Source organism: Prunus avium, chromosome 8 (assembly GCF_965620075.1).
Source record: "Prunus avium chromosome 8, drPruAviu1.hap1.1, whole genome shotgun sequence".
NCBI classification, from domain to species: Eukaryota; Viridiplantae; Streptophyta; class Magnoliopsida; order Rosales; family Rosaceae; genus Prunus; species Prunus avium.
Window position 1 is genome coordinate 3,656,151 of NC_142291.1, and position 25,008 is coordinate 3,681,158.

At 40.5% G+C, this 25,008-nt stretch overlaps 1 long non-coding RNA gene across 2 annotated transcripts; it reads left to right on the plus strand.

Moving 5' to 3' along the window:
* The first annotated feature begins 4,177 nt into the window (after positions 1-4,177).
* Positions 4,178-7,387, plus strand: LOC148291144 (uncharacterized). Of its 2 annotated transcripts, none has more exons than XR_015826532.1 (3): positions 4,178-4,389; positions 4,712-4,920; positions 6,586-7,387. It is a non-coding gene; the product is annotated as an uncharacterized LOC148291144 (long non-coding RNA). The 2 variants fall into 2 exon arrangements; XR_015826531.1 differs by having other exon boundaries at positions 6,600-7,386.
* The last annotated feature ends 17,621 nt before the right edge of the window (positions 7,388-25,008 follow it).

The following is a 25,008-nucleotide window of genomic DNA, read 5'->3' on the forward strand; positions in this document are numbered from 1 at the left end:
GCACTTATTCCTAGTGATGAAAGATCCAAGTTGAAGCCTAAGTCACTTGAGTGTATTTTCATCGGCTTCGAGAGCGGTGTGAAGGGCTACAAGCTATGGGATCCAGTGAACCACAAAAAGATACTCAGCAGAGATGTTGTGTTTGATGAAAAGACCATGCCTATGAACAAAGTCAAGAATTCAGAAGCAAAGGAGGATGTTGTTGGGAGAGAAACAACCATTGAAGTTCCACTCAAAAAGATGTCAAGGAAGACTTCACAAAAACAGCCAACTGAAGACGTTCAGTAGGAGGAGGAGTCTGACATAGAGGAGGAAGAAGCTGGGCAATATCAACAACAAACTCAAGAAGAAGAATAGGCTCAAGATCAGGTGGAGCCGTTATCTATAGCTCGGTCCAGGCCCAGGAGAACCATCAAACCACCTCAAAGGTTTGGATGGGACACGGACTCAGTTCACTATGCCCTAAATGCAAGTGAAGAAGAACCAACCACGTTCCAAGAAGCTGTTGAGAATGAAGAGCGGGAAGGTTGGATGGAAGCTATGATGCAAGAGATGGAATCTCTACACCGAAACTCAGTTTGGGAGTTAGTTCCTAAACCCAAAAATCGCAAGGTTATTGGCTGCAAATGGGTGTTTAGGAAGAAAGAAGAAAAGCATGAGAAGGTAGCCACCATGTTCAAAGCTAGATTGGTGGCCAAAGGATACTTGCAAAAGGAGGGAGTTGATTATGATGAAATCTTCTCACCGGTGGTGAAACATACTTCTATACGGCTGCTACTCTCCATAGTAGCTCAAGAGAACATAGAGGTGGAGCAAATGGATGTGAAGACTGCATTCCTCCATGGAGACTTGGAGGAAGACATCTACATGAGCCAACCTCAAGGGTTCATTGAAGCAAGCAAGGAAAATCTGGTTTGTAGGTTGAAGAAGTCTTTATACGGGCTGAAGCAATCTCCAAGGCAGTGGAATAAGTGCTTCGATACTTTCATGATGAAGATTGGATATAGAAGATGTGAATCAAATTGCTGTGTATATAGTCATGCATTTAAGGATGGTAACTTCATCCTTTTACTTCTTTATGTTGATGACATGCTAATTGCATGTAGAGATATGTCAAAAATCCAGGAATTAAAGACATTGCTTGGAAAGGAGTTTGACATGAAGGATCTAGGCTCTGCACAAAAGATCCTAGGAATGGAAATAAGGAGAGACAGAAACGCAGGCAAGCTATGGCTGTCACAAAGTAAGTACATTTCCAAAGTACTTGAAAAATTCAATATGATGGATTGCAAGCCTGTGTCTACTCCTTTGGCGGAGCATTTCAAATTAAGTGCACAGGAATGTCCTTCTACGGATGATGAGAAGGAAGAAATGAGCAAAGTTCCATATGCAAGCTTGGTAGGGTGTCTCATGTATGCAATGGTTTGCACACGCCCCGACTTAGCTCAAGCCGTAAGTGTGGTGTCAAGATACATGGCGAATCCGGTTAGACTTCATTGGACAGCAGCGAAGTGGATTCTCAAGTACTTGAAGGGCTCTAGGAGGCTTGGAATATTGTTTGAAAAACAACAAGGTAATGCATGTGTGTCAGGGTATGTTGATTCTGACTATGCAGGGGATTTAGACAAGAGGAGATCCACCACGGGATATGTCTTCATTTGTGGTGGAGGACCGATTAGCTGGAGAGCGGTGTTGCAATCGGTTAGTGCCTTGTCTACTACAGAGGCGGAGTATATGGCGCTCACGGAAGCTTCGAAGGAAGCGGTGTGGCTGAAAAGATTGGCTAAGGAATTCGGGATAGCCCAAGAGTTGGTGGAGATACAAAGTGATAGTCAAAGTGCAATCTACCTAGTGAAGAATCAAGTATTTCATGGAAGATCTAAGCACATTGATGTCCGATACCACCGGATAAGGGATTGGGTGAAAGATGGAGACGTCATGATAAAGAAGGTTCATACAACGGAGAACCCTTCAGATTGTCTAACAAAGCCAGTCACAGCAGCAAAGTTCAAGCATTGTTTGGGCTTGCTCAATCTTGTTCCATGCTAAAGATTGAGGTGGAGTTCTTGAGAGTTATCCGGACGGTTCTCAAGAAATTAAAGATGTCCTGGAAAAGCAATGATGTCCACAAGGAGTTTTTAAGCTCGCCATGGTGGAGATTGTTGAGAAAAATGGCTCAATTAAAAGATACAAAAATAAAGACTAGCGACCGGTCGCAGGTTATGAGCGACCGGTCGGTTTCCAGCAGGTTGCAAAGTTTGACTCTGTGCCAAAGCGACCGGTCGCATGTTATGAGCGACCGGTCGGTTCAGAGAAGAAAATCGAAGTCTGGAGACTCTGATGTAAAGCGACCGGTCGCATATTCCTGGCGACCGGTTGCCCCGACGTTGCTGTTTCAGTTTCTACTCGTTTTCAAGTCTTCCTTTGTGTGCTATCACTTTCTATCGACTTGCAAGGGTATTTCTGATCAATTCTGAGATATTAGAAGGTGGCAAGCAGCTGGAAAGATGGGGAGAACACTTTGGCAAATTGATGACTTGCTTCAATGAGTGAATACTCTCTTGGTTCAAGAGATATATGGCAGCTATCATCCATTGTTCACTTGCTTTGTGAGCTGCCAAGAACAGGTGTCTAAAGTTGTGTAACTAAAGCAAGAACGTGCGGAACTTAATGATACCTTATCTTGGAGTCCAAAGGCCTATATAAGAGGGAAGAGGAAGCAAGAGAACATTAAGTTGTTAAGTGCATAAGTCTGTGCAAACTATAGAGAGTTGTATAGAAGCTGGAAACTTGTAAGTTCAGAAAATACCAAGGGGAGAGCAAGAGAGTTCTCTAAGTGTATCAAGTTGTTGAGCAAGGGTGAGAGAGAAACAGATTGTGAGGGTAGATTTCTAAGGGGGTTTCCTTCTTTGTAAACCAAAGTTGTAACCTATCTTCATTAGTAAAAGTTCTCAAGGAGATCACCAAAGAGGAAGTAGGCACTTTGCTGAACCTCTATAAACACTTGTGTCATTTCTATTTGGTTAAATTTCTGTGTGTGTGTAAGACTCATCCATCATTGAGTTTGTCACAAAGTTCATCAACAACAAGGTCCTAAGGGGAAGTGAGTTAGTATTAATTCACAACACTATTTACTCCGGACCTTTTTATAGGAATCAAGGAAGAGAGAGAAGGAAGATCAAAGGGCGAAGGATCTAGAAGCGAATATTCTCCCACGAGGATTTTTGCACAAACAGCTTGCTCCCCACACGTAATTAAGGAGTCCTTTCCCCTTACAGACAAATCGCAATGACACACATATGAAAAAACTTCTTATTAAAACTAATCATAGTTTCTGCACACATATCAGACTGACGGCTTTAATTTATATGTAAGGAGCCATGTACTTTCTGTTTAGAAACTCAAGATGATTCTAGACCACGATCAACCACTTCTTCTCCCACTACACAGCTTCACCTATTCGATGCTTTTGTCTAATCGTTTTAGGCATTCCAGTTGTCATAGATGGCCCATTGATATGAACCTTTCATTCCCACTACAAAGCTTCCCCTCTGAGATTTGTCTGGTCGTTTTGGGCCCTCCCAATGGTCGTACATGGCCACTGATATGGCCCTTTCATTCGACTCAGTGCCTTTCCCTCTCTTTCAACCTCATCTATCTCCTCCAGCTAACCAACCCTATTGTTGGGTCATCGAATCTCAGAGCTATCTATTCTTGGCGTGACTTGTGGACTAGCATTTAATTTCCTTACACGCCAATGATTCCTATATTAAATGTAATTGATTTACTTTAATTCCTGATTTCCTACTCTAAATAGAATTAGGAGTTATTACTTTCCTTAACTTACAAGGCTTTATTGTATTATAAATACAACCTCTTACTAGGAGAATAATACATAGAAAATTATCACTACCAATATTCTCTCATAAGTTTCATACACTACTAGAAATTTGGGCAATAAGAACCCTTTTGTTAGAGACTAATAGACAAACAGTCCGTAAAAACTAGTTTTTGGCACAGATTTTTATTAAACCGTCCCTATAAACATCAAGGGACACAAAAACGTCCCTATTGCAATACTAGTGACACAAAACAATCCCTATTGTTATTAGCATCCATATATTTAAATGAATGGACGTCAATACCGCCGTATATTGGGAAAACAAATGTACTTAATTTTCCATTAGGCACGGATATAAAAAACAAAGACAAAATCCCTCAATGTATTAGAGACTGTCTCAACCTTCCTCGCTCATCTTCACCAACCCATCCTCTTCTCAGTCTTTGAAGACCCACTGACTTGTTCCTACTTGAAGACCCATCGACTTCTCGCTGCTTGAAGAGAGGATTGAAATCACGTTATACATACCACTATAGAATATAGAATCAGTATGTAATTTCAATGCTCAATTTCATCGTTACTTTTCATTTGTGTGTGTAGCTTCTTTTTAATTTTTGCATTTGTGGAAATTATAGGTATGATGGCATATTATGGTTTGATTTATTAGTGTCAATGAAAATAATAGTTGAATTCAAGCATTGGGATATTGGGTTTTGAATATGTGTGGTTTGTTCAATTAAATTTGGTAAATCAAACGAGATTGATTTTAGGTTTTCTGTTTTTTTTTTTGTGTTCTGCTTTTGGGGGCTCTATTTTTCATATTGTTATAATTATTTAGAAAAATTGATTGATTTATTGTTTTGTTTCCAGATTTGAGTTACAGTATCCCTCGATTGATCTTCTACACATGGTTATTTCCATATTTGAGTTATAATATTCCTTGGTAATAAATCAAAATTTCCGCTGATTGTAATGGTGATTTGAACTGCTGCATCAGACTCCCACATCAACATCGGAAAACTTGAAATGCAGTCGTAGTTCTGGGTGGGTCATCTTGATGCTTCTCTCAGGCACCCAAAGTAAGTGTTCTTTTTTTTTTTTTTTTATCTTGGAGACTGAGTGAAAGAGTGAGACAATTGATTGAGGGAAAGAGTGACAATCTATGATATTTGAAGAGATCCTAAAGATTGGAAAGGGAAGCGGTATATAATGAATTGAGTACATGCATTTAGGGTGTTATTAGGTTAGCTTGGAGTCATACGGATGTTAGATATAACATATAAAGAAAAAAAATGTTTCAATCCCATGAAAAGTTTATAATTTTTCTGTATAAACTGAGAATAATTTCCTATTTCAATTTGGTTGGATATAAGTTATACCTTCAGGGTCAAAAAACCCAAAATATGATATAATAGGAGTAGAATATGTACTTGACCAAAAAAAAAGAAAGAAAAAAGAGTAGTATATGTAAAAAGAATTTAGGTTCTAATATGATGCTAGCAAAGTGCTTTAATCTGTGTTAAATGGAATCGAATGCTACTGTTATGCCAACTATACTGTTCCAATGAATTAAATGCATTTGTTCTATTTTTGTTTTTACTTTTTTATAATGTCGTGTTCTAAACTACTCTAATTAATTAGGGACAGGGGATTCAAATCTAGTCACAAGAGAATGAACACATTGCTCTAATCAACTATCTTAATTCACGTAGCCTATATATGATGTTCTTCTGTGTAGTGATCATTTGCATTATGCATACAGTGAGTGATTGACTAAAAGAAGGATTTAGTGTTTTCTAGTAGAGCTTGTCTGCTATGCCAGGGTTCGAATTGACATAACTGCAGTCGAGAAGTGTGCAATACAGTACATGTTAATGAAATGCGTGTATTTAAGAAATAATAGCTCAAATTTAAGAAGTTTGTCAAATTCTTGTTCAGTTTTGCCTTTTTTTTTTCTTTTCACTTGTGTTTCTCTCTCTAAATTTTTCACAAATATAATTCAAATGTTCTGTCTCTATTATATCTCAATTTTCTCTCTACTAGAGGCCATGGCTGGAACTTGACATTACAAATTGTTTTATTTAAAATTTAATTGAGTCAAGTTGATTGAATGTCACCCAGCTCTGTATTTGCACATGTAGAATTGAAATTTCAGGTCACAAAACATTTTGATTCTATTATTCTCAATGCTCATATTTTATAGCCAAACTAACTAATATGCACTTTGAATATATGTTTATCATGAAACTTTATAGGGATGCAGATGTTATGAAATAGTGTTGGTCAATAGTTTACAGTGATCAATATTTAATTTTTTCATGGATATCATTAGGATTTAGGACACAAGCAACATGTCCTCTATGGTAAAGTTAAAAATATAGTACTACAAAATCTACAAGAACATTAGTTGAAATATGAACCCCAATAAAGTATTATATCAACTTATGCATGTTGTGTATAATGTATGGATTGTATGTAATGCAACAACTTAGTCACCCTTGTGAAGTACTGGACCTGTGCACATTTTTCAGGCTTATTTACACTAAGAAGGATCCTATTCCAAATCCAATTAATTATGAAGCGGCAAAAGAATTTGTAAATTTAGTTTCCAAGATTAATATTTGGGAAGTAATTGTTTAATAGTAATGCTTATTATAAAAATTAGGCAAAAGTAAATGGACATCAGCAAATAATTCTTGTGACTACTCATTAGCATCCAATGCAAGCTTTATGTTTGATGCTAGGGTTTTTGGCATAGGATGAGATGGAGACATGTTCCGAGGATACTTAATAAGAAGCAAGGGATTTCTAGTGAAGTTCAATCATTGAGAACTCAATGCGAGGAACAACGTGTTGCTGCCGAACAAGCAAGGATCATTGTTGAACACGCACGTGCTAAGGTGGAACGAATGAAAGAGGAAACAACTATGAAGGAGCAATAAATGCAACATAGGGAGAAAAGGGTTGAGGAAAAATTCAAAGAATTTGAGGCTCTGTTGAATGAGAGAAACGCCAATCCCTTTGCGGGTATTGTCGAAGGTACAGGAGTAGAGATGGCATCATTGACTATAGAGTCTTTGATGCAGCTTTTGTCAAGACAAGCAGGCTATAAGCAACCTCAAACCACCCCACCAATTGTTACCTCAAATGCAATGTTGACAGAGGAGACTTATGTGGCTCAAAATCAGGTGCTAGTACCAGGTACATGAGATTTTCAGTTACCCAGCCCATGACTTAACACTAATGGTCAGAAATATTTGTTTGACAATTGCTGAATTTTTTGGTTTGGATGGAAATAGGTGGGGACGTTTAAAATACTAGGATTAATAGTTTTGATGGAACTTGGTTGGTACATATGGCATAGATTTAGATGTATTTTTGTGTATATATGTTGCTCATGGGTATTTATCTTTTGCAACTTGCTAGCATTGGGCATGGTTGAAGTAGGATATGCACATATGTTTGTTGAAATTAGGGAGTCTGTATGTATGGGCTGACTTTTGTATCATTTTGTAACTATCATAAAGCTGTATCTCAATTAACTTTTGCTTTATATGAGTAGTGAATTTAGAAATTGTTATGACTTATGCATAGTTTATATCATTTGGAATGTCAAGATGAATTGAAAGATATTTGAATAGAGAAAAGTATGTATAATTCAATCCTCATTCTCTCTTTTCGACAACCCTTATTCTCCTCCACTTAGTTGTCCTCGGTATCACTCCAATTGAAGGGTCATTTGACTACTTTGCAATATGGAAAACCCAATTAAATTAATTGAAAATGAAAAAAAACAATGAATACATTTTTGTCACAAAAAAAAAAAAAAAGAATACTTGAGGCACGGATTGAACATACTACTACAAAATAGTTAAACCACGACACAAAATAGACGACGGTGCATCTTAAAACTGTCGTTATGTTTTAAAAGATGACGGTGTTTTTAAAACCGTCATGATATATCATCTTATACACTACTAGCGTTAGATTTATTTTTAAAAGACGACGTTTGTCACTAATAAGCGTCGTCTTTTAAAACACGCTAAACAATAAAAAGGCTGCTTGATTTTTAAAAGACAACGCTTGTTAGTGACAAGCGTCGTCTTTTAAAAATCAAGTGGCCTTTTTTTTGTAAAGACACGGTTTTTTTGAAAGAACTGTCGTCTATTATAAGTAAAGATGACGGTTTTTAAAAAAAAGGGTTGTCTATTATATGTAAAGATGACGGTTTTTTTTTTAAAAAAGGGTCGTCTATTATATGTAAAAGACGACGGTTATTTTTTTAAAAGGGTCGTCTATTATATGTAAAGACGACAGTTTTTTTTTAAAAAAAGCGTCGTCTTTTAAAACACGCTAAAAAAAGGCCGCTTAAGTGAATTCGCGCTCGACAAATTTTCAAATTTTACCCCGTCTTTGAAAACCTTATCTCTCATTAACAAGCGTCGTCTTTTAAAACACGCTAAAAAAAGGCCGCTTAAGTGAATTCGCGCTCGACAAATTTTCAGATTTTCCCCCGTCTCTGAAAACCTTATCTCTTCCTCCTTGAAACTCTCCTGAGCTCTCTAAAACACCCTCATGAAAGGTTCGATTTGAAAGTTACCTAATCTCTCAATACCCTTCTATATCTTGCTAGTGAATTCTGGATTAGTCTCTTTGCGTTTCTGGTATGTTCTTTGTCTCCCTGATTTCAGATTTTCTGTCTCTCTTGATTTGTTTGGTTTGTTTACATATATTTTTTTTATTTCTGGTTTCTTTTTAGATTTTCTGATTTGGTTCTCAGGAGATGAGAAAGAAGCTTGCAGATTTATAACTTTTTCTTTTGCAGGTTTTCTATTGTGAGTCGTATGTTTTTTTGTTGTTGAAAATTTGTTACCTTCTCTTTTCACCATCATTTTACTTATATATTTTTCCTTTTGCAGGTTCTCGATGATCTTTTTTATGCTCATTTTACAAATTTTCTATGGAAATATGGTCCAATGGTAAAATTTCTCTTCCACCTAATTTTATATATTTATAATCTTAGCTTTTTTTTTCTCTCTCTGTCATTTTGATTTATTTACAGGGATGATGGAGGAGACTTCAGTTGTGCATCATTTGTATGTTTGGATGAGGAAGGCTTGGATTAGGAGTACGTAGGTCTTGTTAGGAAAAGATTGTACCACTTAATTGGTAGGAATTATGTTTGTTGTAGAATAAAGATTGGTTAACTATGTAATAACTATTGTTTTATGAAAGAAACTATTTTTGAGTGTATATATTCATTAATAAATCATTATGGTTGGTTTTCCAGTTAAAATCATTGTATAGCATCATATGAAATAAAAAAGAACTAAAATGTAGCAGTTTGGAAACTTATTAGACGACGGTTTTCATAATAAATCATGGTCTTTACAGATAATTAACGACGGTTTTTATAAACCAACCATTGGCTTTATAGATAATTAACGACGGTTTTTATAAAACAACTGTCGTCTTAACCTACAATCCATGACGGTTTTCATAAAAAACCGTCATCTTAACCTACAATCCACGACGGTTTTAATAAAACCGTCGTATTTCCTCCTATAATTAACGATCTTTACCTCTAAACAACGACGATTTTCTTTAAAAACCGTCGTCTTTACAGATAAACAACGACGGTGAAAAGCCGTCGTAGTTTGACACCCAAAAAGATGGCGGTCGATTTAACGACGGTTTTCAAAGCATTACAACGACGGTGGATCCCCGTCGTCTATTTCATTTTTTGTAGTAGTGATGGGTTATTAATGTTAAAACTTTTAAAAAATATATATGTTTTATAGGCACGGATAGATTAGATATAATATAATAAAACATCAAATAAATATAAATGTATGAAAATAATATAATATATTTCTATTTTTGAAGGGACTGATAAGCATTAGTACCTAGGTTAGTATATTAGGCGTGGATGTACTAGAATAGATGTACGCGTATTTGGTTGTTAGGAATGTGGGACCCGTTCCAAATAAAAGTCACAGAGATTTACAATCCGTGTGATATTAACAATAGAGGCCCCCTTTAAAAGACACTGATATGGAAGTCCCTAATACCACAATAGGGACTGTTTTAAGTACCTAAAGGAAGCAAAATGGACTGATTTTGAGCCTTTTTTTAGTAGTGATATTTTAGCATGGTATCAGAGTGACGATGCCATGATCTTGTAAGTATTGTTTGAGATCATGATTAAGAAATTCTCCGCCATTGTCAGAATAGAGAACCTGTATTTGAGCATGAAACTAAGTCGCCACCATTTTATGGAACTGATGAAACGTTAAACGAACTTCCCTTTCGGTAAGGGAAACCCAGGTCATTCGGGTGCAGTAATCAATGAAATTGACAAACCATCGAGCTCTAGCCGGAGTAGCGATTTGAGCAGGCCCCCAAACATCAAAATAAATAAGGGAGAAGGAAACCAAACTTTTATTTGTACTTAAGGGGAACGGAACATGATGACTCTTAGCCAATTCACACGTATCACACTGGAAGCTGGAAACATTAAAACTGGAAAATAATGATGGAAACAACTTCTTCAAATAACTGAACGAGGCATGCCCAAAACGTTTGTGCCATAACCAAACTTTGTCTCTCTGTCTCTCAGAACTAGCTCCACTAGTTATGAAAGCTAGACCAACCTTGGTCTCACTATCCGGTGCCCAGTCCAAGTAGTAGAGTTTCCCCCGCCTAGTCCCACAACCAATCGTCTTTCCCATGAGGATGTCCTGAAAAACATAATGATTCAGTCAAAAGGTTACCGTACACTACAAAGTAGTAGTAAGTTGTGCAATAGACTACAAGTTGTGGTCCAAAGAGGAAACAAACAATACAGAATCCAGATGTATGGAGTTAGGGAGAGATAGAGAGCCCTCCCCAACCACAGGGGAGGGGGTACCATTAGCATTAGACACCACCGACCGAGTGATTGATCTGCGACTAATAAGTTCACCAAGATCAAATGTCATGTGATCCATAGCACCCCAATCAATAATCCATGCGGGCTTTGGAGAGAACGTATGAAAAGCAGAACCTTTGGTGGTGGTGATAGAAGCACGAGCTCGGGTAGCTAGTTCAGCAGGAGTGACCACATGCTTCTGTGAGTCTGCAAGGAGGGAGTAAATCGTAGGGGGTTCTGTCATTGCAGCGGAAGTAAGATTTGGTATGAGTGTGTGTCTGTAGTTAAGGAGTTGATTTGAGAATTTGAGTAATTTGAGGAATTTGATTTGAGGACTTCGATGTATGAATTTAATTTAGGAATTTATTTTGAAAGGTATGTGTTTAAGGAGTTTGATAAGAGTATTTGATTTGAGATGTGTAAGATTTGAGGGTTTAGTGTAACCTAGGATCGATTGCTTTGATATCATGCTAAAATATAAATATGGTTTGAATACTTTAGATTAATTGTATTCTTCTCCATAAGGAAGTATATATAGGAGTTTACATGAGTGCTTTATAAGGAAATAGATATAGTAAACAATTAGGAGATTCTCCTAATTATACAAGGATATGTCAACTCTATGAAATAAGAAAGTAAATCCCCTAATTAATCAAAGAAATAAATCTCCTTGATTAATTAGGTTTGAAAACCAAACCGGACCGTATATGGTTTAGTTTGGTTTCGTTTTGAGCTTTTGTCGTGCAGGCCATCATTGCCCAGACTTATGCGAGGCGTCGCTTCATCTCGTCAAATGAAACGACGGCCTCTGGGCTTCCGACACGTCATCGTGCTTTCGATTTGTGCGAGCCATTTGTTTTGCCTCGTCAATCGAAACGTCGGCCCCCAGGTTTTTGACATGTCTTTGCGTGCTCCGAATATGTTGTCAGGCCGTTACGTCTTTCGAAGGTCATGCCTTGTTTTTGAATTCTAGCGCCAGTATAAAAACCCTGCCTTTCTTCATTTTTCTTCACGCCTTCAAAATCCTTAAGTCCATGCTCCCCAAAAGTATACTCTGAATTTCCTAGTTTTCTCAGCCTCCTCTCTTTGATCCTAAAACTCTTCTCTTGCTTAGTGACCTCTTTACTTGTTCCAAAATTTTCAAGCCTTTCGTTGATTCCTGGGCTTCGTTCTTCTTCTAGCCCTTTCTCCTCCATTTGAACCTGCTCTAATGGCCCCCATTGTAGCCTTTCCAAAATCGGGGTCGAGCCATATCCGCTAAACCTCGCGACTTGGCAGTTTGGCCTGATCCAGATGGCTTTTCTTCTCCTGCTGTCCACCAACTGTCTTTCGTCTTGGAAAGTCGACGTGAGCCAATGCCATGATGCGGCCGAGATTCCTTCCCTGCCCTGGAGGAGGATGACCTTCCTCCCTATGAGGCCGAGGAGAAACTGCAATGCGATTGATGAAGATGGGAGGTCCTAGTATGATGATTCCAACTTGGCCATGTTTATTTGGCTAAGCACCCCAGTTGCACCCATGGCCGGAGTGACCGCCCTGGCCAGAGTGACGGCCCTAGCCATGGCCTGAATGACGGCCCTGGCCAGAGTGACGGCCCTGCCCATGGCCAGAGTGACGGCCCTGCCCATGGCCAGAGTGACCGCCCTAGCCATGGCCTGAATGAAGGCCTTGGCTTCGCCCGGCTGTACCCATGTCCAGAGTGACAGCCCTTCCCCTGGCCGGAATGACGGCCCTGGCTTCACCCGGCCGTACCCATGTCCTGAGTGACGGCCTTGGTGGGGCCGTGGTTAGTGAAGATACGGGTGGCGGAGACATTGCCTCGGGAAGAATCATCTGCCTGTCCAGTGAGGGGATCACGAAGCCGTTGTTCGTAGACTTAGGATGTAATCTATTTTTCTCACATGTATGTTTATATGTTGTAATCAGCCATGACCGGCCGTTCCTTTGTAAACGCGACCACTTTTTAATCTAAATGAAGTATGATTTTTTTTTTCCTTCTGTCTGAATGCATGCTTTTCCTTTCATATTCGTTGTGTTGTTTACTTCATTTATTCGTCAATTGCAAACCTCATAACTCATTCTCGGCCGTCTCTCATACTGACAGGGTATATTTCTTTAAATACTGGCCGTTTATTGGTAAGTTGTGCCATTCTCCATCCCTATCCCTTAACTGGAATGCACCTCGGCCGATAATTCGTTCGATAATAAACGGCCCCTCCCAGTTGGGTGAGAATTTGCCGAACCGAGGGTCCTTAGTCCAGATAGGAAGCACGGCTCGCCATACCAAGTCGCCTTCGGCGAAAGTCTTTTGCTTGACCTTTCTGTTGTAGGCCCTCGCCGCAATCTGCTTCTGTGCCTGCATTAGGTTTTAAGCATCGAGTCTAGACTGCTCTAAATCTTCTAACTCCTGAGCCATGGCTTGCGCATAGTCCTTCCTTCCTTGCCCAGGCCGTTCGGTCACACAGAGAGACCGAACCTTTAACTCCATTGGAACGATGGCGTCGTGACCGTAGGTTAATGCATAAGGAGATGTGCCCGTAGCATTTTCTCAAGGATGCCCTTGATTACCTTGTTGCTCGCCTCGGCCTGTCCATTAGATTGGGGGTAGTAAGGTGTTGAGTGAATCAATTTGATCCCTATCCTTTCGGTGTACTCCCGAGTCTCGGCTGACGCGAAAACTGGGCCGTTATCGGCCGTGATAGTTTCAGGTATACAGAATCTGTGGACGATGTGATTTTCGAAGAATTTGACCACCTGTGCGCTAGAAATTGACCGATATGACTTCGCCTTGACCCATTTAGTAAAATAGTCGGTTGCCACCAGAATCCATGCATGTTGGTTGGACGCTACTGGATAGATCTTGCCAATGATATCCACGGCCCATCCTCTGAACGGCCACGGTTTAGTAACCGGGTGGAGGGCTTCGGCCGGTACCCTTTGTATGGGGCCATAGATTTGACACTTGATACACCCTTTCACATTTCTATGCAGTCCTTTAAAATGGTCGGCCAGTAATAGCCGTGCCTCCGAACCAACCATCTCATCTTGACGCCAGACTGGTGAGCGCCGCAAATCCCCTCGTGGGATTCGGTCATGATAACTTTAATATCTTCGGCGCTGGGGCATAGAAGCAATAACACGTCTGATCCCTTTCGATACAGCTCGTTTTGATAAATTAAATAACACCGAGCTCGGAAACGCGTAGTGCTCTCATGGCTACCGGAGGGGTCGTGCAAATACTTCACTACGGGGTAGCGCCAGTCGGTTTCGGCCGTGTTGACTTCGTCAGCGATCTCAGCCGATGACACTTGCGTTGTCATTCTCCGTTCGGCCAAAGCCGCAAGGTACGCCTCTTGATTCTTATCACATGATCGTGGTCACTATCCGGAATATTCACGCCTGACGCTACTTGAGCCATCTCATTGGCCTCATGGTTTTCGGCGCGTGGTACGTGGACAAAGGAGATCCTAGAAAACTCGTCGGCCGTATTGAGGGCCGTTACATAATACATAGTTAAATTCTCGCTTGTGCACTGGTATTCCCCGGTCAGCTGGTTAATTACCAGCTGGGAATCACCGTAGACCAAGACACGGGTCGCCTTCATTTCTTTCAAAATTTCGAGACCGATGATGAGCGCTTCGTATTCGGCCTGATTATTGGTGCATTTGAAATCAAGCTGGAACGCAAATTGCCACCTTTGTCCTTGAGGGGACTCGATCACGACTCCGGCCCCAGACCTGGCCTCGGTACTGGAGCCGTTGAAGTACATGGTCCAGTAGTTCTTCTCCATGCGGGCCATGCCGATCTCGACCTCTAACTCTTCTTCCTGCCCCTGAGCCGGGTGGTGAGCCAAGAAATCGGCCAATGCCTAACCCTTGACCGACTTCTGAACCACATATTGGAAGGTGAATTCGGACAACGCCATCGTCCACTTCCCAATTCGGCCGCGTATGATCGGCCGAGTGAGCATATATTTGATGAGATCGGTCTTGAAGATGATCTGAACGACCGAAGTAAGCATATAATGGTGCAACTTGGTAGCTACGAAATAAAGTGCCAAGCATAATTTCTCGATCGGTGAATAGTTTAGCTCGGCCATGTTAAGGGTGCGGCTCAGATAGTGCACTGCTTGTTCTCGTTCAGACTATTTGTTCTGAGCTAGCAGACAGCCGATAGAGCCCTCTGAAGCCGAAATGTAAAGCCTCAAGGGTTTCCCTCTTTTTGGCGGCATAAGGACGGTGGTTGAGATAAATATCTCTTAATGTCGTCGAGGGCCGCTTGATGTTTTGCCCCCCATACGAACCGTTCCGTGTCTTTTAGTTTGAGCAGAGGAGTCAACGGCCGGATTTTCCCTGCCAAATTGGATATGAACCGCCTTAAAAAGTTGACCTTACCGAGGAAGGACTAGAGTTCCTTCTTGGTCCTTGGCGGAGGTGCTGCCATAATGGCCGTAGCATTATTTTTATCCACCTCGATTCCTCGTTGGTGAACCAAGAAACCGAGGAAGTTCCCGGCAATGACGCCGAAAGTGCATTTCTTAGGGTTCATTTTTAGGCCGTGCGCCCGCATTCAGTTGAAAGCCTGTCGGAGATGTCCTGCGTGGTCGGCTTTGGATGGGTACTTTACAACCACATCGTCGATATAGACTTCAACGGTCCGGCCAATAAGGTCGTGGAAAATAAGGTTCATAGCTCGCTGGTATGTCGCACCGGCATTCTTTAGGCCGCACGGCATGACCACCCACTCATAGGTTCCGATTGCGCCTAGACATCTGAACGCCGTCTTGTGGACATCTTCCTCGGCTATGAAAATTTGGTTGTAACCAGCATGGCCGTCCATGAAAGACAGGAGCTCGTGCTTCGCGGCTCCATCTACCAGGAGGTCTGACATAGGCATGGGGCACTCGTCCTTGGGGGTTGCGAGATTCAGATTTCTGTAATCGGTGCAAACCCTCAAAGCCCCAGTCTTCTTCAAAACTGGTACGATGTTAGCCAACCACTCAACGTACCGGGCCGTTCAGATGAAGCCGGCTTTAAGGAGCCGTTCAATCTCCTCCTTGACTTTAAGTTGTACTTCGGTCAAGAACCACCTCGGCGACTGTTGGAAAGGCCTAAACCCCTCCTTGATCTTTAATTCATGCTCAACCAAACTTCTTGGCAATCCAGGTATCTCATGGTAATCCCAAGCAAAACAATCCTTATATTCATGGAGCAGGCCGATAATCTCGGCCGCTAACTCAGGGTTCAAAAGTTGGCTTACAAAAAGAGGCCAGTGGTTCGGCCTCCGACCCTACATTTATTTCTAATAAAGGGTCCTGGACCTCAGGGTAGTCATCCTCCATCTCAGCGGGCACCGTTTCTAGGTCGTCAAAAGGATTCCTCCGCCCAATGTTCCAGCAGTCTTTCCAGCAGGTCGGTCACGGCCGCTGCTCCTTCTTCTTTAGTGGCTTTGTCTGTCATCTAAAGGCTAGTGAGGTCGATCAATACTTCGCGCGCCAAATCCTGTCGAACATTCTCGACGCCTAACTCCTGCACTTTCTGGGCCGTTGTCCTGGTTGGTCGACCGCTTGCATCGTGACCGGTGAGGACAACCCATCCAACGTCGTCGTCGTAAATCCGTGCTTGCACGGCGTTGGTTTCGAAGGGTTTTTCGTCGGCTGGGTGTATGGACACCCTCTGGCCATCCCAAAAGAACAATAGTTGAAAGAGGGAGGACGGTATGCATCCGGATTGATGGATCCAGTCACGACCGAGCAATATATTGTAGTCCACACTGGATTCGACTACATAGAAGGCCGCGACTCTTGTCTGGTCGGCCACGGTGATTTTTAACGGCAATACCCCGATGGTCTTAGATTTATTGCCGACAAAGCTGCTCATGACCACGTCGCTGGGGATGAGGTCCTCTTTTGACTTATCCAGCTTCCTCATCAGGGAGTAGGGAAGGATGTTGACTTTGGACACGGGCACACCCTCTACATGAGCCGAGATGTACAACGGCTTGAGATGTCAGTATTTGTTCGAGCTGCTCCTCGGCCACGTCATTATCCAGGCCGTTGGTCTGCCCTCCTGGGGCTGAAAACTTATATGGTAGCACCAAGACCATGTTCATGCTGACCTCCTTTGGCTCCTGCTGGTCTCCCCTACCAGCTTCCTCTTCGGGCTCACAGCCGTCCCTGGCGAGGGTTTTTTCCTCAACCATCCCGAGGATCCCCTCGTATTCTTCATCGGAGATTCCCAACGTGGGGTCGTCTTCAGCCTCATGCCCAAAGAAAGGATCACCGGGGCCCTCAATCATAGGCCTTGCAGTCCCAGGGATATCGTCTGTGGACACTTTGATCTTAGGGGGGTCCGAGGCCTCGACCTTCTCCTCGAGGGCTCGTCTAGCCTTAGCCAACGTATCTCTGGCCGTTAAGTAGTCGTCCAATCGACCTACCCATGCCTTTTCCTCGGTCGTCAGACCAAAGATAGTGTCGGTCGGAGTCACAGTAAAATACTGGCGGAGGTATTCTAAGTCGCCCTTGCTGAAGAGGGCCTTAGCCTCCAATCTTCCTAGGTCAGGTTGGTAACCTAGCATCCCTCTCGCTCTGGCTTCCCTGTTTGCCTGGTATACGGCTTTAATGGCTGAGTCAAATCCGCTGGTAATGAGGAGCCCCTCCGCCTTAGTGTTTTTGAGGGCCAACTCCACGATTTCACAGTTCTCAGGGGTCATTGATCGGTGCATATTTATATATTATTTTGTACCCTTCTAGCTTATGATTTAGTTATGTTTTTTAGTTAAACTTGTGCTTTTAATCCTTTTTGTGTTTATGTTTCAGTTCATTGAGCTTTAGGTAACAATGATGACTTTGGATAGGAAATGATGCAATCCATGCATGTTAAGGCCTTATTTGGGTGAATGGAAGAAGAGCTTAAAGACAAACTCATTTTGGCTACAACTCCTTGCCAGCCCAGTTTCGTAGGTCAACTTCTTGGCCTTGGATGAGCATGCTATGGGGCTCGAATGAGGTGATGATCTTCATGAAACTTGTTCCAATGGATGTCTAGTACAACATATCCAAATTTCCGCCCAATTGAACATATATGGAGTGCTTAGCCCGTCCAACACTCAACCTTGCTCAGGAGGATTTGCAGCTGCCAGCTTTTTGCCATGTGCCTCCTTTTAGCCATGTGCCTCACCCCAACTATAACTGACTTTGTACCCAACATAATGAGTGAAGTAGGGAGGCATTCCAGCTATGAAATTCTAAAGGAGCAAGTTGGTACATGATGGAGCTATTAAAGAGAAAGCATGTGCATGCATGTGAAGCAAAAAGAAAGAAATGAAATGAAATGAAGTCAATTCCAGTCTCTGTTCGGCAGCCAAATTGCAAGGCCTAAAACGCATACTTCTACTGCTCCGATGGGAATACTTTCTTCATAGAAGTTGTTCCAATGGGTGTCTAGTATAACATATCCAAATTTGAGCCTCATTGGATACATGTTGAAACCTATGGCCTTCCTACACCAAGACTGGTTCAGAAAACTCGTTTTTAAATTCGACAACAGGGATTAGATACATACTTGGTTGTTTAAATTGTTCTTCTATGCTTAATGGGTTCCTAATGCTTAATTTTAGGTTAGACAACAAATGATCAAATTAGGGAATTAGGAACACAAGGTTAGGACCAAACACCATGGCTTAATCATACTTTAGCTAGAATCAATCCGTTAATCTAATTGAACTTGGGAACTTATTTGCTTGAGTTATTTCCTTTTTTCTTGTTTTATTTATTTTCTTTTTCATTTCTGTTTTGTGTAGGGGAAATGAATTGGATCATTCAATCACCAATCCTCGTGGGATCGACCTCGCACTTACATATGCTATACTACCAAACGGCTCGTGCACTTGCGAGTATCACAAGTTGAGGATGCAGCTGAATCAAAGCAACAAGTTTTTTGGCGCCGTTGCCGGGGATCGGTAACATTGCTTGATTTTTCTTAACTGGACAATTTCTTGTTTTAAAATTAATGACGTTAATGGACAAGTTGTGTTTGTAGTCCAACAGAAAAGGACAATTGCCCAACAAGCAAGAGAACTGGGTTTAAGTCCCAGCTTACACAACCCATTGGTGTTTGTTGCTTTGAAGCATGAAATTTGACGTGTGGTGATTTTTCTTTTCATTTTAATTTTTATTTCCTAATCCTTTAATTCCATTTCAAGTTTTTGGCGCCGTTGCCGGGGATCGGTAACATTGCTTGATTCTATTTGGTTTTCCTACTTTTTATTTATAATGTTTAAAGTCTACTTAGTTCTCTATTGTTCATTCCTAATCATTTTAATTCCATTTCAAGTTTGTGTGTTAGTTTTAACAATTTATGACAGCTTAATAAAAATGGAGAGAGATGGCAACCTCAATCATAAGAATGGGAAGTGTGGAGCAATGGGAGAAGTTGCGACCTCCAAGTGCATCCACGCTCGACCTAATCGCTTCAAGGGGGAGCATTTCAATCCTTTCTCTTCTTTGAATTCTGTTTATTTCTGTAATTATTTTGGCCTTTTGGTCCACGCTGAGTTCTTTGTTTTTCTATCCTGAATCCAACCATATAAAGAACGTGAAATTTGGACTTACGGTTGGAAAGTTATAGCCTAAAAACTGAACAGAGGTCGAAGCTGAAAAACAGAGAAACGAATCTGTCCAAATGGTGATAAAAGGGTGATAGAAAGTGCTGTTTGTGTTTTTCTTTGGTTTCTTAGTTTGTTTCTTTTAGTACAACAATTTATTTCGTTTGTTTGAGTTTGTTTAGAGTACTTAGTTCATTTTCATTTATGGTTTGTTGTTTCATTTTATCTTAATTTGTTTTTGTTTCTTTTTCTTACAAGAATATCTTTAAAAAATTTATAAAAAAAATTATTTTTCATATGAGCTAACTTTTGGTAACTCCAATAAGCACTTCCGTCAATACAGTGTCTAGGAGTTCTTTAGGCGACACCTTCGGTGTCTAAGAAGTTTGGGTTTTAAGCGGGACCATTGTGACCCCTCCAACCTTCCCGGATCCCCTGGCTGTGTTTTCTGAGGCCCTTAACTGGTCATCCGTGAGTTGCTCGTATATTCGTGTGTTTTTAAATTAAGTTTTTTTTATTTTATTTTCTTTGTTTTCTTTTCTATATAGTTTTTGTTTTTGTTTTGTTAAGTTAGTTTATGTATTTATTTACGTGGTATGGTTAGTTAGTTTATTTCTGAGTGTTAAAAACACATCTTTATTTCACTTCAAACATTGCATTAAAAAAAAAACCAAAAAAAACAAAACAACAACAATAACAACAACTTCTTCTTCTTCTTCTTCTTCATCTTCATCTTCTTCATCCTCATCCTCATCATCATGGCATGCCTCTATTTGCTCTTACTTGTAGAATCTGCAGCAGCTCTACATGGTCTTCATTTCTCTTTTGCAGCATTTCTACATGCTGGTTGGCACTGTAGAGCCGCTTCTGCAAGTCCACCACCTGAGCCTTTAAGGAAGCTACTTCCTCGGTCAGCGCTACACACTCCTGTGTCCTCGCTAGTAGGCGCAAGCCTAGATTTGTGGCGGAGACCGCGTGTTGCACGGTTAAAGTGTGGGACTCCTCCACTGCCACCTTGTCCGACCGCTGTGCCACATGGAGATGAACCGCCGGTGTGAGCCTTCTCACAGTCATGCCTTCCGGCAGTTCAGCTCTAATCGGCACCACCTCAGAGAAGTTTGAGGCCGTGCCGTGATGATATGAAGAGTTTGAGAAGACAGGAGTTGAAGGAGCCCTTATCTGGGCATTCGGTGGTGCAAGGGACAACTCAAGGTTGAGGTCATCAAGGTGAGTACATGAGGATGCCATTTTTTTGTTTCTGGATTTTTTGATGTTTTTCTTTGAGTTTGCAGGAAGAAATGCAGGGTATCATCCGCTTGCCGAGATGTGCTTTAAATAGACATATGCTGATGAGGGTGCCAACGCCATTTCGGATTCCCTGGGCATGCTCGACCTAATCGCTTCAAGGGGGAGCACCTTTACTTTCACTTTACCTTTCTTTTTTCCGTGTTTTCTGGTGTTTTATGTTTTTGCCCGTTACTTTCATTTTCTAGTGCTTTGTATTTTTGCCTTTCCCTTTCGGCTATCATCTTTGTCTTATTTTAGTTAGGGAAATGTGTTTTCTTTTCCGTTTGTCGTCTTTGTTTTATTTTAGTTGGGAAGTGTGTTTTCTTTTTCCTTTTTCTTTTTCTTTCTGCAACCTTACTCTTTTATTTCTAAAAAAACAAAACAAAAACAAAAACAACCAAAAGAAATAAATTAAAATAAAAACACTAATAATGCAGTAGAAATCATTTCTTCACAGTGCTCGGTGTCTCGACCATTGGAGCTTTGAGTTTGGCCCTATGGCTATCCTCTTCTGGGTTTTCACGCACAGCTTCTTGGGGCTCATCACTCGAGCTCCCAAAAATCGCACTCTTAGCTTGAGCGTAATTTCTGTCGCGATCTAGTTGCTTGCGTTTACCCGGTCGGTCTAGGTCCTCCAGCTGCTTTCGCATGTCGCGAGAATACAACTCTACCATCTTTGATAGGTTTTTATTCTCGTCCCGCAATACTTCTAACTGGTGTCGATTCACCTCCACTATCCTTGCCCTCTCCCTTTTCAAGCTTTTTATAGCACTCTGACACTCTTCAACCATACTTCGCTCCGCCGCCAACTGGCCTTTCAGCACCTCTACCTCATGGGACTTTGCAAGTAGGCGATGACCCAAACTTGCGACTGTTGCCGTACTCTGCACGCTCAGTGCTAGGGCATCGCTCACGACCTGGTTGTCATCCCTTGTCCCCAGCACACGTATATCTTTAGGAGTCACTAAATTTTTAGCCACTCCAATGGCAACATCGACTGTTGCCGTACTCTGCACGCTCAGTGCTAGGGCATCGCTCACGACCTGGTTGTCATCCCTTGTCCCCAGCACACGTATATCTTTAGGAGTCACTAAATTTCTAGCCACTCCAATGGCAACATCGTTGTCCAGGAGTATTGAGTTAGTTACTGTCACAGGCCCCCGTGCGGAGGCAAAGTAGGGCATCCATACTGGTGCCGTTGCTTGGCCTCGTGTTTGAGTCGGTGGAGCCAGGTTGAGATCCAACGAAAATGGGTAGGAAGAGGCCATTTGATTTCTCACTTTTTTTTCTTCTTTCTTTTCTCTTTTGTGTGTTTCTGAGTTTGTGTGTTTCCCCCCCCCCCCCCCCCCCCCCCCCTCTTTCTCTTTCTCTTTTATAGACTTAGTTTCTGCTTAACCCTAGCCATAGCGCTTCTGAGTTCTACGCGGCCCTTACAGCTTATCTCTATTTGTCGCCGCACCCATTCCCCAACCCCCCCCTTAATTGCATTTCTGCCTTTTAGCGCTTTCAAGTGAAAAAGTCGTCCCGCTTCACCCAAGAGGCCAATAATTCTGGCTTAGGGATGTGCGAGGGGCCTTTGCACGAGACACGTCCCTCGCTTTGTTGCTCGTGACTCACAGGAGCCGAGACATCAGGGCCCACTTTTTTCTTTTTTTTTTTCAGAATTCTCACTCTTTGTGCTTCTGACAACGTTCCTTTGTTTTAATTTTCTTCGCTTTTGGGCTTTTGTTTGGGTTGGGCTTTCAATTGGTTTAGGCGTTCCAATGGGTTGGACTTCTTCGTTTGGGTTTTAGTTTGTGTAAGACTGTCTGTTTAGGGCTTTCTGTTTCGAGTGTTTTACTGTTTCGTTTATTTTTTATTTGTTTGTTTGTTTTGTAATTTTTATTTTGTAATTTTTATTTTGTAATTATTTTATTTTTGTATTTTAATTCTTGTGTGTTTTGTGATTTTATATTTACTTTAGTACCTTTCATTTCTTGTTATGACATTGCTTGTTCCTAATTTTTAAACATTGAGGACAATGTTCATTTCTAGGTTTGGGGGTATTGGAGTTTAGCATGTAAATTTGGTTTTTCCTTAATTTAATTATTTTTTTTATTTGCTTGTTTTTATTTTTATTTTATTTTGTTTAAGTCTTGCTTTTATTTTTGTTTTATTTTGATTTTGATTTTATTCACTTTCCGAACACATTTGATGAGATTGTGATAAATGTTTGCATGACTTAAATGAAAATTGAATTTTATTTATTTATTTATTATTTATTTTTTCCTTGTAAATTTTTATTTCAAAAAAAAAAATTAAAAAAAAAATTTGGCATCGTTCTAGCATGATATGTTTGAAACATTCTTTGCACTTGCCATTTGTTTCATAATTTTCCAATTAAAGGATTTGCATGACCCAAAGAATTGTATCAAGCATAAATTAGACATATATAACCATATAATGTGAGCTTTTGAGCCTTGTGCTTCATTTCATGAGTGTTATACACATACTCTTATTTTCTTGTCATCAAAGTTGTTGTTTGATCTCATTATTCGTTGATTTGGTTGAACACTTAAAAGTCATTCATTCTTATGCAATTTGATTTCATGACATTTAAGAAGTGATATTAAGGCCCTCTTTGGATCGTTTGTGCCTTTCAAGCTAACCTTATGCATGCTTAAGCATGATTTTCCATTGTTAACCATTTTGAGCCTACAAGTAAACCTTTTCTTTCATTTTACTAATTATATTTCCTCGCCTTAGCCCGAAAAACAAATATTTACCTTTCTAAGGAACTCATGAGCTCTAATTCGGATGTGTTTTTCATGCTAAGTTTGGGAAGGGATATTACATAAAGAAAAAAAAAAAAAAACTTCACTAAATTGGTGAAAGAAAAGGAAAAAAAAAGGAAAAGTTGTGATTAAGTGGTGGTTGATTGAAAATTCATTTTTGGGCCTTCAAAATAAATTGGTGTTTGGAAAGGAGTGTGAATCAATGTAAATGAAGGTATAAGGAGTTTTGATCATGTAAAAGAAAAAATCTAATCGTGATGATTCGAAGTCTTGTAAACTATTATTTTATGCTCTTACATTTTTGAGTTCCTTGGACTTTGTATTATCCATACCTTTCATTTCTCACTCACCTTACACCCTTGGCCCCATTACAACCTATAATAAAGACCTAAATTGATCTTAAATGTCATATGGTTGAATTGCATGCATTTTCTTACTTTTAAGTGTTCGGCATCCTTCTTGAGATCATATTAATGCAAGTTCTTCATCTTCCTATTTTGAGTTAAGTCCCTTATGGTTTAACTCTAATCTCATGTTTATAACTGAGTGTTGCATTGTAGCCCTCTTCTGAGTGATTCATTTGTGAGAGGACAACTTTGGTGAGATTTGAAGTTGCATTTGTGCTTGGTATGATTTTTGAAATTGTGTGAAAACTAAGATTGGGGAATTTGTTGCATTTGGCTATCACATTACTACACTTTGAGCATGTTGTGTTTTGAACTTTGCCGCCTTGTAAATAATGTCTAAAATTGAGCCTTTAACTTTTGAGTCATGTGCATGAGTCATTTCTTTTCAGAAAATGTTCGGAAAGATTGTTTTGAGTTTTATTTTTACTTTTTTATTTTTTTGTTTTTGTTTTTGTAATTATTTTTGTTTTTGTGTTTCTTTTATTTTGCTTAAGGAATAACAAATCTAATAAGTTTTCTAACCACTTTATTTTGTAGAGTTAGTAAAACGTTTGTGGGTATCGTTTCTGTTAAACCCTCAGGAGACACAACTCCTCCTACTAGGGATGCCTAGAGGTTTAAAGGCTTGTTGCATATGCTCAATGCAATCGAGTTACCTGCGGAAGTGGTTTAGTTAACTTCTTGTTTTGTTTTTATCTTTGTTTTCCGTTGTTTTGCTCGAGGACTAGCAAAATCAAGGTTGGGGGTATTTGATCGGTGCATATTTATATATTATTTTGTACACTTCTAGCTTATGATTTGGTTATGTTTTTTAGTTAAACTTGTGCTTTTAATCCTTTTTGTGTTTATGTTTCAGTTCATTGAGCTTTAGGTAACAATGATGACTTTGGATAGGAAATGATGCAATCCATGCATGTTAAGGCCTTATTTGGGTGAATGGAAGAAGAGCTTAAAGACAAACTCATTTTGGCTACAACTCCTTGCTAGCCCAGTTTCGTAGGTCAACGTCTTGGCCTTGGATGAGCATGCTATGGGGCTCGAATGAGGTGATGATCTTCATGAAATTTGTTCCAATGGGTGTCTAGTACAACATATCCAAATGTCAGCCCAATTGAACATATGTGGAGTGCTTAGCCCGTCCAACACTCAACCTTGCTCAGGAGGATTTGCAGCTGCCAGCTTTTT